The sequence below is a fragment of the Triticum dicoccoides genome, chromosome 7B, assembly GCF_002162155.2.
Source record: "Triticum dicoccoides isolate Atlit2015 ecotype Zavitan chromosome 7B, WEW_v2.0, whole genome shotgun sequence".
NCBI lineage: Eukaryota > Viridiplantae > Streptophyta > Magnoliopsida > Poales > Poaceae > Triticum > Triticum dicoccoides.
The window spans coordinates 717,801,146-717,814,050 of NC_041393.1; the positions used below are offsets into that span (position 1 = coordinate 717,801,146).

At 44.2% G+C, this 12,905-nt stretch overlaps 1 pseudogene; it reads right to left on the bottom strand.

Moving 5' to 3' along the window:
• Positions 1 to 11,112: 11,112 nt before the first annotated feature.
• Positions 11,113 to 12,905, bottom strand: part of LOC119339507 — a 14,235-nt pseudogene continuing 12,442 nt past the window's right edge.

The window sequence follows — 12,905 nt, forward strand, 5'->3', positions numbered from 1 at the left end:
AACTATAAAAAAAGTACTATGTCTTCACGCGGTCTTCATTCTTCTTCGCTGCAGCCACTTGTTTCTCGAACAACACACCGTAGCAAATGCTTCAGCACAACCAAATTTTGGGGGTCGTCCATGACACAAAATCTTCTCGACATCAACCATTCTTCCCTGTTGCGCAGAAGATCATCACATGATTTTATAGCAAACTCCTCAATACTCTAGGGACAAATTTACTCACCGGCAAACACATTGGTCCCTCAACTGTTTTGTCCCATAATCTCCAAAACACTCAAGGGGCACTAAATTGCACTAGCATGACACAACAATTGTTATGATCCCAAAAGTGAAGTCCCCAAAGAAGGTCACCCAAGTTAGGCCGATTAGTCCATGTAGTGTAGTATCTAAAGTTATATCAAAGATGGTGGCGACACGCTTGAAGTTGATTCTACCTGAGGTAATCAACCATGCTCAAAGTGCTTTGGTCCCAAGTAGGCTCATTATGGACAATGTATTGATGGTCTATGAGTGCTTGAACACAATTAAGAACAAACGGGGAGAACTATTGTTATAACTTTTCTTCTCCTCTTAGGTTTCCACAGGGGCAATTTTTTCCTTTGGTACAAAATTTCATACTCTTAATAAAAAAGAAAAATGCTAGAAAATATATTTCATAGTTTACATCCCACAAAGTAGAAATTGGCATCAGAAGAAGAAGCAGCAGCGAGAATGTTGTCGATAGATGTGCCCAACCGAGAATCTTCCTCCTTATTATTTTCCTGCTTCATGGCCGTTGAGTCTGCATTATTAGGATAATAGCCAAAGACCAAAGTAGTGTTTGATTAACACTCCGCTGAATAATTCTAGTGTGGTGAAGACCATTTAAGATGTTCTCATCTTCTTTGCGCAAGTCTCGGTTCACGTCGATTTGTGAAGTAAATATGTGATAGTTGTCTTCCAAACTTTAACTAAAAGTGCCCCGCTTCGGTACAACCCCCTCCACTAAATGTATAAAGGCCAATATGAACTTTTGACAAGTTATACCCATTTTTGTATGTATGGTGGGCGCCCGTTGGAACGTATACACCGTATGTACTCCGATTGGGGCGACCCATGGACACCCAGCAGCGATCTAATATCTGAAAAAAAGAACAAAGCGCAACCTCTCAAGGATTCAAACTTCAGACCTGTAGCTCACAAAGAAGAGTTGCTAACTAATCGACCTCCGAAGCGTTGGTGACTAACAATGTGCGTGTCACTTTAAGAACTCCATACAACGCAGAATCCGGGTAGTTTTTTTTCCTGGAAATTGTATTTTTTTTCAACAGCGAGTAATGTCTAAAAATCCGAAATTGTCTGAACAACTCGAACAAAATTTGAAAATTCAATATTTTTGTACAAAAAACTAGCCTTTTTTGACAGAAACAATTTATGATAATCCCAAACATTTTCTGAAAAACACAAAGATCCAAGGAATTTAGAGAACAAAACTTGTTAGTGGGATTTTTTCGAAATTCTAATAGTTTTTTAAAGCGCGAACATTTTTTAAAATTCCCAAACACTTTTTGAGTTTTGATAAAAAATGTTTTTTTAAAAACTCTGAACATTTTTTTAGAAAACAAGTATTTTTTTGAAATTCTCGTACATTTTTGGAATTTCAGAAAAATGTATGAAAAGACGAATATTTTTTGAAATTATGAACAATTTTATAAAACTCAAGCTTTTTATGAAATCATGTTTTTTTAGAAAAACCAAACATTTTTTAATTCCCTAGCATTTTTGGAAAACACCAAGATTTTTTGAGTTTTGAGACAAAATTGAGAACAGGAACATTTTTTACATTCAGAACAATGTTTAGAGAACTAGAACATTTTTTAAAAAAACTCGGCCATTTTTTAATTTTATGATTTTTTTAAAACAATATTTTTTTCAATTCTAAACAACTTTTTAAAACCTGAACATTTTTAGTAATTTTCAAACATTCTTTGAAATCATGAACATTTTTGTAAACATTAATATATTTCAAAAGAAAAAATAAAAAAAAGGAAAAAATCGAAACAGTGAAAGAAAAGAGAAAAGAGAAAAAAAGAAAAAACGACAAAGAAAATGAAACTAGAAAACCACTAAAAGTAAAAAAAAACTGGTTCAGGGAACCTTCTATAAGGTTCCCCAAACCAGATGGGGCCGGCCCAAACGTGTCTCTCGGCCATTCGACTTGTGCGAAACAGCGGTAATATGCCGCATACTGCTGCTTTTCTATTAGTTTTCTTCTTTCTTCTTTATTTCTTTTCTATGTTTTTCGTTTTTCTTCTTTTTTTGTTAATTTATTTTTCTCCTTTTTATACGTTAGTATTATTTTGTGACCTTTAAAAATTTAAATATTGTTTGGAATACCAAAATAACAGTTTTAATTAAGTATTTTAAATTGTGATTTAAAATTCTTTTTTCCTTGATAAATTTATTTAATGCTTTATAAAAAACATTATTTACTTTTAATTTAATGTGCATGTTTATTATTTATGTTAAAATCTTAAAATAACAATTTTAAGCACATGTTTAAATTATGATTTAAATATTTTTTTCGTCAAGCCTAGCACGGATGCTTAGAATGAGCACTTGTAAAAATTGGGGTCAGAACAATCTGTGTAAGAGCACATTGTTTTGCGACATCCTTGAGATGGCCTTAATTTGTTTCCATAATTTTTATGACAAATTCAAGGCACCTTGTCAACTTTTTAAAATTTTGACAAAATTTGCATTTTTGAACCTTTGTCGGTCAAAAAAGGCCAATAAATAGCCAGACGTGTCGCTAGTTGTGTATAGTGTAAAAAGTTGGGGTCATTTAGTTTTTTTTTTAAAATAGACCATGTTCAACGGAGAGTGTCTAAGTAGGCCAGAAGGCTTCAAGTGAAAGCAATTGTTTCTCAACATCCTAGAGATGGCCCCAATTTTTTTAATTAGCTGGCATGACCAATTAAAGGCACCTTGCAAAACATTTTTAATTTTTGACAAAATTTGCATTTTCTGGACTTTTCTCAATAAAAAAAGGTTGATAAATGTCCGGATGTGCCGCAACTTGCATGGGGTGTCAAAAATTGTTCAAACCCAACATGGATGCCTACCATGGGCATGCCCTTGCCTTCGTTGGGTGCAAGCATTTGTTTTGTGTGTGCGCAGATACCCTTTATGTTGTTTGTGTGGCGTCTTTGGTTCGATAAATCTTGGTTCTTAACTGAGGAAAATACTATATGATACTATAGTACATCACCCTTTTAGGTTAATTATCTAGGTTAGTGCAAAAATTAGTTAGGGCTTTGACAGAGAACTAGTCAGGTTAACTAGTTTAATTAGGTTAATTATCTAGGTTAATTAGTGCAAAAATTTATTTAGGGCTTTGACAGAGAACTAGCTGCGTTAACTTGTTTAATTAGGTTAATTATGTAGGTAAACTAGATTAACTAACTAGGTTAAATAGGTAGGTTAATTAGGTTCGTTGGATTAACAAGCTAGGTTAAGTAGATTGGCTAGGTTAGAGGAAAATGTTATTTTAGAGCATTAGGTCAGAAGGGTTAGAGAAATGGAGTTCCTTTGCAATTTAATTGGGTTATGTCCTAGGCAGAGAAGGGTTAGAGATAATAATGTGTGTTTGTGTGTGAGAGAGGAATAGCTAGATCAACATAATTTGGGTTTTGTCCTAGGCAGAGAAGTGTTTAGTGAAGGAAAAGAATCTAGGCAAATTTTATTTTAAAGATGATCCCTTCCTAGACTTTTATTGTCGATTATATCTTTTCATTGAAGTGGTCATGTTATATCTTTTCATTGAAGTGGTTCGATTGTCCCAAGTGGCTTTGTTGTTTCCAGGGAATGATGTTGAGTGGCCTATGATTTGCCAGAATGTTGATTCATTTCTGTTCCGGCAAATTTCAGGTTCTCGATTTGTCCACTTTTTAGCAATGGTCATGCCGAATTTTTTTGTGAATTTCGGCATGACTTGTGCTACAAACTAGGACATATCGAGTGCCCGTGATTTGCTGCACCAGGAAGGAGTCAACATTCCTGCAAAACAATAGGCCTGTTTTATGTCATTATTCATTTTATTAGGTCTAGAATTAATTGACTAGATTTAATCATAGGAAACATGGCTAGCAACGATGAAGGACAGGGTTCTGGTGATTGCATCAACGCTTACCGGGCGGCAGACGAATTTTTTAGCCTTACCGACGATCAACCGATGTTGTTGTTGGGCCCACCGGTGGCATCGAGGACTGAGACCGACACGCAGACCGGTGCTGAGACTGAGACCGGCGTTGAGACTCAGACCGGCATCGGGACCGGCGCTGAGACTGAGACCGGTGCTGCCTCGGGAAGCGGAGCCGGTGTAGAACCGAAAGCAAAGAGGCAACGGCTTCCTAACAAACTCAGGACTACTAGACTGGTGGTCACGGAGGTGGACGACGGCATTTTTGAGCCAAAGGCGCCCGAGGAAGCTCGCTCGTGCTACGGCAATCAAATAGGCTGCATCGTATGGACAACCGCCACCATCAACGATGAGAAACTACAGAAGATAGAAAATATGAGGAGCTCCCTCCTAAAGAAGTTTCACCAGATATTCTTGTTCCCGGGCTGGAATGAGAAGGATTATGAAGATCCAGATGAGGACCCGGCAATGAAGAATATAAACAAACACGCCATGACCAAGTTTAGCGACACGTTGGCCGCCTGGAAAACTCGAGTGAAAGCAAGGATCATCGACAAGAAGGAACCCTACTCCGAGATTGTAAAGGATAATCTGACAATCACGGAAGACCAATTTCAAATATTCAAGGAGGCTTGCAAGGTCGAAGCTGCCAAAAACAAGTCTAAGTACATGAAGGGGCTTCAAGAGAGGAACATTGGGAGCCACTACCTCGGAAGCCGTGGTTACGGCGGAAAGAGGTCCAAATGGGCCAAGGAGGACGCGGAAGCCGCGAGTCTGGGCATCCCAGACCCCTTGGCGGATTTCACCGTCCCGCAGGAGCGTGACGTCCTGAGGGTCCGGCACCGTTGGGACCCAGTGAAGAAGGTTTACGAGACAACACCGGTCATTACGGAGTTCATGAGACTGCTGGTAATTTTAGTTTCTGATCAATTCGACTGCAGACATTAGTCATATTTGTAAACGATCCTTGTGCCTTTTGCAGAGAGAGCAGCACCGCATTGCGGCCGAAAGCGACTCACCGTCTGAGGCATTGGCGAGGCCCAAGTGGGACACTCCATTCAACCGGGCGTTCAACATATTGAAACAACAACCGGTGGATACTCGACCGTCGTATGGACGCATGCACGGTGTCGGAGACGGCGCCACGTGGAAGAAGTACTACCGTGAGACCACGGAGGAGAGAAAGGAAAGACGGAGGTTAACTGAAGAAATCGACAAGAAGGTTGAGATTGCGGTTGAGAAGAAATCATCTCAGACAGTCGCAACAGCGGTAGCTGCCGCAAAACAGGTGGTTGCAGATTTGTCTACTTCCTTGGTGACGGGCGTTATCACTTGGACAAGGCAAAATCCAGAAAAAAATGCAGAGGACTTTCCCCATGCTGACTTCTTGGGAGCACCTGCTCCCGCACCGGCTCCTGCACCTGCTCCTGCACCGGCTCCCGCACCTGCTCCCGCACCGGACGTGCTCGGCGGTGCTTCGTCTTTGGCTGAGCTCGACGCCCTCACGGTATCTGTCACACCGGCCCCCTTCAATATAAATGTATAATCTCCCGTTTTCGTTGCCTTTCGGATGTCTCACATCGCAGACTTTTCTTTGCAAGCCGAGAAACCCCGTGCACCATATTGTACACCATCAGCGACCAGAAGGTGGACATGGGGAAGGCGACGATAATGAAGCCGAAGGAACCATTGTTCCACAGCCGGCCGATCCCCCCGAACGTCTTCAAGGTTTCCGTGGCCAGTGTCGAACCGGACCACGAGAATTTGCCTCCTCCAACACTACTGGTGGATGACGAGGAGACACCGCGGCGGCTTGGTGATTGTTGCAATGGGTGGGTCCTGTTGTGGCCAAAGAGTCCGCTTCGTCTGGAGGCGGTCGGGAGCACACCCATGAGCACGCAGCCTCAGCAAGGTATGAACATCAACACCCCACCTACCCAATTAGCGTCGGGTGTCGGGTTGGGTGATAGCGGACCGGGTAAGGAGGAGGCTCCATTAGTTGCTGATGACGTCGCCATGGATGAGGATGAGGACGACGGTGGCGCTGAACAGTATGTCTATACTGGCGCCTCCTAAGGGTTTGAGCGTCATGAGTCGGTGCCTGAATTACCGTCTCAACGTATTATGGACGACCTTCCGGTAGTAAAGAAGTCTAGAAAGAGAGCGAGGAAAGGCAAAAAAAGCTGATTCTTTGATCCAGCCGCCTCAGCAGCCTCGACTTCAGGACCGTATAGATATCCCCGATGCGGATAAATGGCATATCCCCGGTCAACCAATCCTACCTGTAACAGCGCTTCAGGCTATCTAAGGACACTTCATGATGATGTGCTGCAGGTAGAGAAAGGCCTCATCGCCTCGACAGATCCAGGATACCCACTCTACGTGGTTAACATTCCGCGGCAAAGGTCGTACGTCGACAGCTTCCCCGCGGATAAGTTCTTCCTCCGATTCGATTACATATTCGACATGTCTCACGTGAAGAAGCTGGATTTTACGTTTGTCCGCCTTTATGCCTTGCACATGAACTACATCATCGGGGTTGAGCAGATATCTCATATCTGTGTCGCTGACCCATACTACATGCACGAGGGCTTCTTGGGAGTCTGCGCAGAGCATCGTGTATACGCGAGGGAATACATTGTCAATTTCATGCTCGCCAATAAGGACAAGGGGGCGATTCTCGTGCCTTATCATCTCGTGTAAGTCATCCGCGCTGCTATCCTTCCTTCGATTTCAATCATTCATTTGCACGGTGGAGGCTAAGTAATTTGAGGTGTACTTATTTTGCGCAGCGCGGGCGCGCCGTCCTCCTCATCCTATACCCCCAATTCTCCCACGCTCTTTACTTGGACTCGTCGAAGAACATTCACAAAAAGGATTACACCCACATCAAGGATGTTCTCGACAGTGCTATGTTTTACTACCAAGCAAGGGGTGGAGAGGTCAGGGACAAGAAGAGAAGGGGCGGCAGGGTCGCCTTCGCCCATAAGACCGACTTCTGCTGCATCCAGCAACCGAGCGATTCTCTTAATGATGGATTCTATGTCCTACACCACATGCTGGAGTACAGACGGGATCACCAGAACCTTCGCATGTCACCTAGATCCGGCGATGCCCATATTCTGCAATGAGCAAAGGACGTAGGAGATATCGAGGATCATCGACTTCGAGCTGAGTTCTATCACTTCCAGCGCGAACTTGCCCAAATCATCATGAAGGAGGTTGTCGGAAAAACAGGGATGTTCTACGAAGAAGGACAAATGTCGCGGGAAGACGTCCGAACATGGGTAGCCTCTCAGCGTCTTGACATGAAGCCTTTCACTAAGCTCGGGGACTATCTCCCTGACCTCGATGGATGGCACGTCATGTTGGAGTGATTGTCGATATATGACAATGTGTCTGTTTAGTCCATACTTTCTGTATGACAAAACTTTGAGTTATGCGCAGTGAAACTTTATTTGTGATGTAATTAAACCGTCCTCCTCCTCGACTAGCAAAGATCACTCTAGTTAGGGCATTTTGGGTATGATGAACTTTGTTATTTATGCTTATGATGCGTTGTTTCTATTTTTGTCAAGTCTGTCTCTTTCTGTTGCTCAACTATATATGTTGCATATCATCGACTCATGTGACGATGCAGGTGCATAGATCATCGATGGCGAAGAAGTGCTACGCCAGGAGTATATATACGACGAGTGGCGGGAGTGTCAGGCCCAGGTGTTACCAGTTTCCGGTTTCCGAGCGACAGGCAGTAGTTGGTTTAGGTTCACGCTAATGGGAGAGAGGGATACGAACTCATGTACTCAAAGTGATAGCTCTTCTTGCGTATACCATTGTTTAGATGGATGACGATGTATTTGCAAGTAATCGAGGACTTGTATCGCTATTTTCGAGATGATGACGAGAGACCACTTTGTGTTGGATGATGATTATGATGAGACTATTTGTATGTATATGCTATGATTACATTTGTGGTCTCGCAGGCATTTGTATGTGTATCATGATGACATTTCTATGTGGTAAAGATTCTTCTATAAAGCCTGTTCAAATACAAAACAAATATGCCCAAAAAAACCTGTTAAATTAGCAGTAGCGAGTGTATAAAAGTTAGCAGCAGCGCCGTTGCAAAGCGCGCTAGAGCTACTAGCAGTAGCGAGCTTCCAATAACCGCGCTGCTGCTACACTTGTGTACCAGTAGCGCCGGTGACCACGCGCTACTGCTATGTGTTAGCTGTAGCGCCTTATTAGTAGCGCCCCTCCCCGCGCTACTGATACACCTAAAAACCGCGCTGCTGCTAGCCTTTTCCCTAGTAGTGTCAAGATCAAAATATGCATCCATCACTGCTGCCACACACTTGATGACAAGGCAATCTGAGTGAACGCCACCTGGAGTCGTTGCCCCAGCGTCCCGGATCACACCCTCACCCCGCACAATTACGCCGACCCCCAATGACCAATCTCGCCAATGGGATAGAAAGGCTCCTCCTTTTCAGTCCCACGGCATACCATGATGAAGGTGCACACAACACGGTGCCCTAATATAGTGAAGTGACCAGCGAACCCAAATTGGTCAACGGGGACAAAATTTGGCCAGCAACAGTAGTCCACATCCTACCCCACCCTGCAAAGACAAGCACGGTTGTCCACCTTGATGGTGCCTAGACCATCGAGGAAGACGAAGCAGTCCCGCCCTTGTCCACGGTCGCAAACTCCTAGGAGGATGAGCCCACACAAGTCAGAGGATCCACACACCGGATACCATCAAGCTCCACAGGCTAATGCGGAAGCATCCGGCGTTGTTGTTCTCTAGCACGGCCGAAACTGGAGCCAGGCCAGCTAGATCCATGCAGGAACTTGAGGAAGACGCTTCGGAAGCGAGAGGAGGGTAGGATCACCTAGGTCACACAGTCATCGTAGACCATTGCCCGGCCACACCGTCACCGCCCCGCTGCCACGCCCTGAGCTAGAGTGAGACACCCCATCGATACGCCGCGCCAGCGTCGCCACGAACCAGACAAGGTTCAAGATGATCCCCGCCACCGCCAACGCCGGTCGAACTTCAGCTCGTAGCACCAAGGGGAATGGGGGAGACGGCAGAGGTTGGCAGCGCTAAGGGTTTCACCCGGTGTCTCGCGGGAGAGACACAGACGAAATGGGAGGATGCACCTTCTCTTCATCATATAGGGCCAACTAGTTAGAAAATGAGAAGAAACGAAAAGTAATTCTCAGTTCAAGGCACTGAGCTACTACATCATAGAGGTCATTTGGCTCATCTAACCAGAAATACAAGCATAAAGAGATGTAAGGTGAAGAACATTCACCGTTGCCCAATTTACATCCGGTGAAAACATGTCGGGCATCATCAAATAAAAACAACACAAATAGCAATTGATACCATAGGCTTGCCAATAACTAGCTTAGAGTAATCACTGGCATACATAGGGTGCATTAACTTCAATAATTAAATGGTGTAGAAACCATTTGAGATTTAGCTAAGAGCACCCTATATATAGCTACATTACACTAGCAAAAGAGCAAGTCAGAGGATTGGTTAAAGCAAGCAAGCAAAGTCCTAACTCTCCTGGGACCAAGTAATGGAGTTGGTCAGCATGGGGAAGTATAATCTCGTCAATTCAAACCATGAATCCACGGACGTAAGGATGAGAATCATGTCGACGGGCAATTTAGTTGGCGTGCATCAGCCCTGCAGAGGAACAAATTCAAACAAGCTTCGGTCACAATTGCAATTAGAAAATGTGAAGCTGTTATATGTGTTAAGAATGTTGTCACTCGCAAATAAAACACTATATGTTGAGACTAGAAAGAAGCCCGACTGCCAATAATATTCAGATGAGATAATTAACTTCAAGTAGTCTAGAAGCTGTCCTTTTGCTACAAGATACATACAGGCGCAAAACTGATTGTTGTTGTTGCCAGGTAAAACATAATGCATGCTGACAGCAGAAAGAAACAACAAAGTAAATAATTTAACTAGAACTAATAATTTGTGCCAAACCACAAGGCCAATAAATTCAGATGAGACAACTTCAGCTAACTTACAAACTCGAATACATATGCAATGCAGAAGGGCATGATGTCAATAGAGAAGATTGCAAAATGTAAAGTAGAACAATTCATTAGGTAAAGAAGCTCGTGTAAAATATTGAATTTCACTGAAATTCTTCAGAAATAAAGCATATCTAATTAGCTAATAAATGGATATATGCACAACTAAACACTATAATTGGCATGCCATCACCACAGTTTTGACCAATCTTAGACAAGGCTTATTTGTGTGCCATCTAGGAGTATGCTGATAATGCCTGCCAAACAATATACTCACGGGAGTTGTGATAAACATTGCATTCCACGGACGAATATGCATTGAAGATGCTGTATATCTTTGTGCTTGCTGAGGCCTTCCGTGACAACTTCACCGTCACCTTTTTAAGCAGTGGCGCACATTTGAATACCACTTTCAATAAATCAAACTCATGGTCCTCTCCTTCGAACCCGTTGATCTCCACCTCCTCCAGAGCAGACAAGGAGATTGTTTAGGATCTCCAGTAGGAAGGCTCACAAGGACAACCAAATGGGCATTCTTCTTTCACCTAAAACCCAAATTGTATGTGAATTACTACACATTGTATCATTAGGGTATATAAGTAAAGCAAAGAATTACCTTTGATCTATTTAGGATAACCTTCAGCCTCTGCATAGACCTACAAATCCGAATCACCCCTAAGAGATGAAATATGAGTGCTCCAAAAACATGTCCATTTGCTATGAGATGTAACTCCAAAACAGAAAACTCGGCAATCATATGCTTCTCTATCTCCTGCGCAAAGGTGTCCCCTTCACTGTGTAAAGCATGCGAGCTCTGAAAAACAATTTGACGAGATGTGTATATATATATATCATTCACAGATTTAATTTAGTGGAAGCTTTGCAGTAATATAAATTGAGCTGTAGAAGGGACGCACGGCGCGGGCACAAATCTTGAGCTGTCCTTGTCTCTCTGCCGTCTGTAGTGTCACCTGCTCGAGTTGCCAAAGACCAAACACAATAGACGCCCTGTAATAGGTGCAGTACGAGCAATCCCGCCGGACCTTCTCCTCCATCGGTGCCATGACGGAAATGGTGACATTCGAGGCGACAAATGTGAAAGTCAATTGCTTAAGCATGGGGGCGACGATGTTGACATGGCGATGGCGTGTCCAGTTGCGCGAGAGGTCCACGACGAGCTCGTGCAGCGATGCCGAGTTGACCCTCAGCTCGTCCCTGTCATCTGCAACCGCAATGCTCCCGAGCCGGAGTGTGCGCAAGTGCGGGCAGCGGGAGAGCAAGGGGTCGAGATCCGGAACCATGCCCGACAGAGAAAGCGTCTCGAGCGCAGGGAAGTCGACGCCGGCCGACACGCGGAGGAAGAGGAGACGTGAGTCCAGCTCAATGGAGGTGGCGCGGTGGAAGCAAGACAGGTTGACGTCGATGGAACTGCTGTTTAAATGTCCGGGGAGGGCAAAGATGAACTCCTCTTATTCTTAAGGCCGGGCGAGCGTCTCCTCTCAAAAAAAGGTTGGGTTCCGATCTATTCATTTTCAATCATAACGATACAACGAATACTAGAAATAATAGAAATTACATCCAGATCCATAGACCACCCAGCGACGACTACCGGCACTGAAGCGAGCCGAAGGCGCACCGCCGTCATCGCCCCTCCATCGCCGGAGTCGGGCACAACTTGTTAGTAGACAGTCGGGAAGTCGTCGTGCTAAGGCACCGTAGGACCAGCTCACCGGAACAGCAACCGCCGCAGATGAAGAATAACATAGATCGGAAAGATCAAATCAAAAGACACATGAACGTAGACCAACAACAGCGAGGTCCGAGCAAATCCACCAAAGATAGATCCACCGGAGACACACCTCCACACGCCCGCCAATGATGTTAGACGCACCGCCAGAACAGGGGCTAGGTGGGGAGACCTTTATTCCATCTTCAGGGAGCCGCCGCCGTCTCGTCTTCCTGAGCAGGACACAAACCCTAGCAAAACTGAAAGAAACAATTTAAAACGGAGCCCTCCCGCTGACCCTTCCCGAGATCCAACGCCCGCATGGCCCTAGGGCCACCGGAGAGGAGGTGGACCTGCGGCGGCGGCGGTGGCGACCATACTAATCCTTGATAAAAAAAATAGTTTCTTCCTAAAACCCTAGACCTCATGTCCTTGTTGATGTCGTCGCAAAACCAGGTTCCTCTGCCTGCCCTAAATGGCTCCCGATTTCCTCCTCCAACCTCGGTGCCGGCGACTGTGAGGGGATGCAGCAGCGTGGTGTATTGATGTGAACGAGATTTTGGATAAATTTGTTGGTGAATTTGTCTGTGTAAGCGTAATTATTGGTGTCAATAAGATCTCGAAAAGATTTCTGTCGTTCACCAAGAGTCAAAAGAACAAATACTAGCTAGCAGGTGCAAGTTGAGAAGCTCCCGACTTTTTTTTACTTTTGTTGGTTGTTGGGGTACCAGGACTGCAGCATCAAAAAGATATTGGTGAGTGTATTTCACACCCATATTTTCCTTGAGTTTAACCCTGGTTAGTTTATTTTCCTTTGTTTCATGTTTTGTGGGGTTTTTAGGTAGATTATATATTCCGTGGACTTCTCTTGATAATCTGACCCAAATGGCATGGAACGGAGAGGAACCGAGAGCGTATTTCACCTAGAGG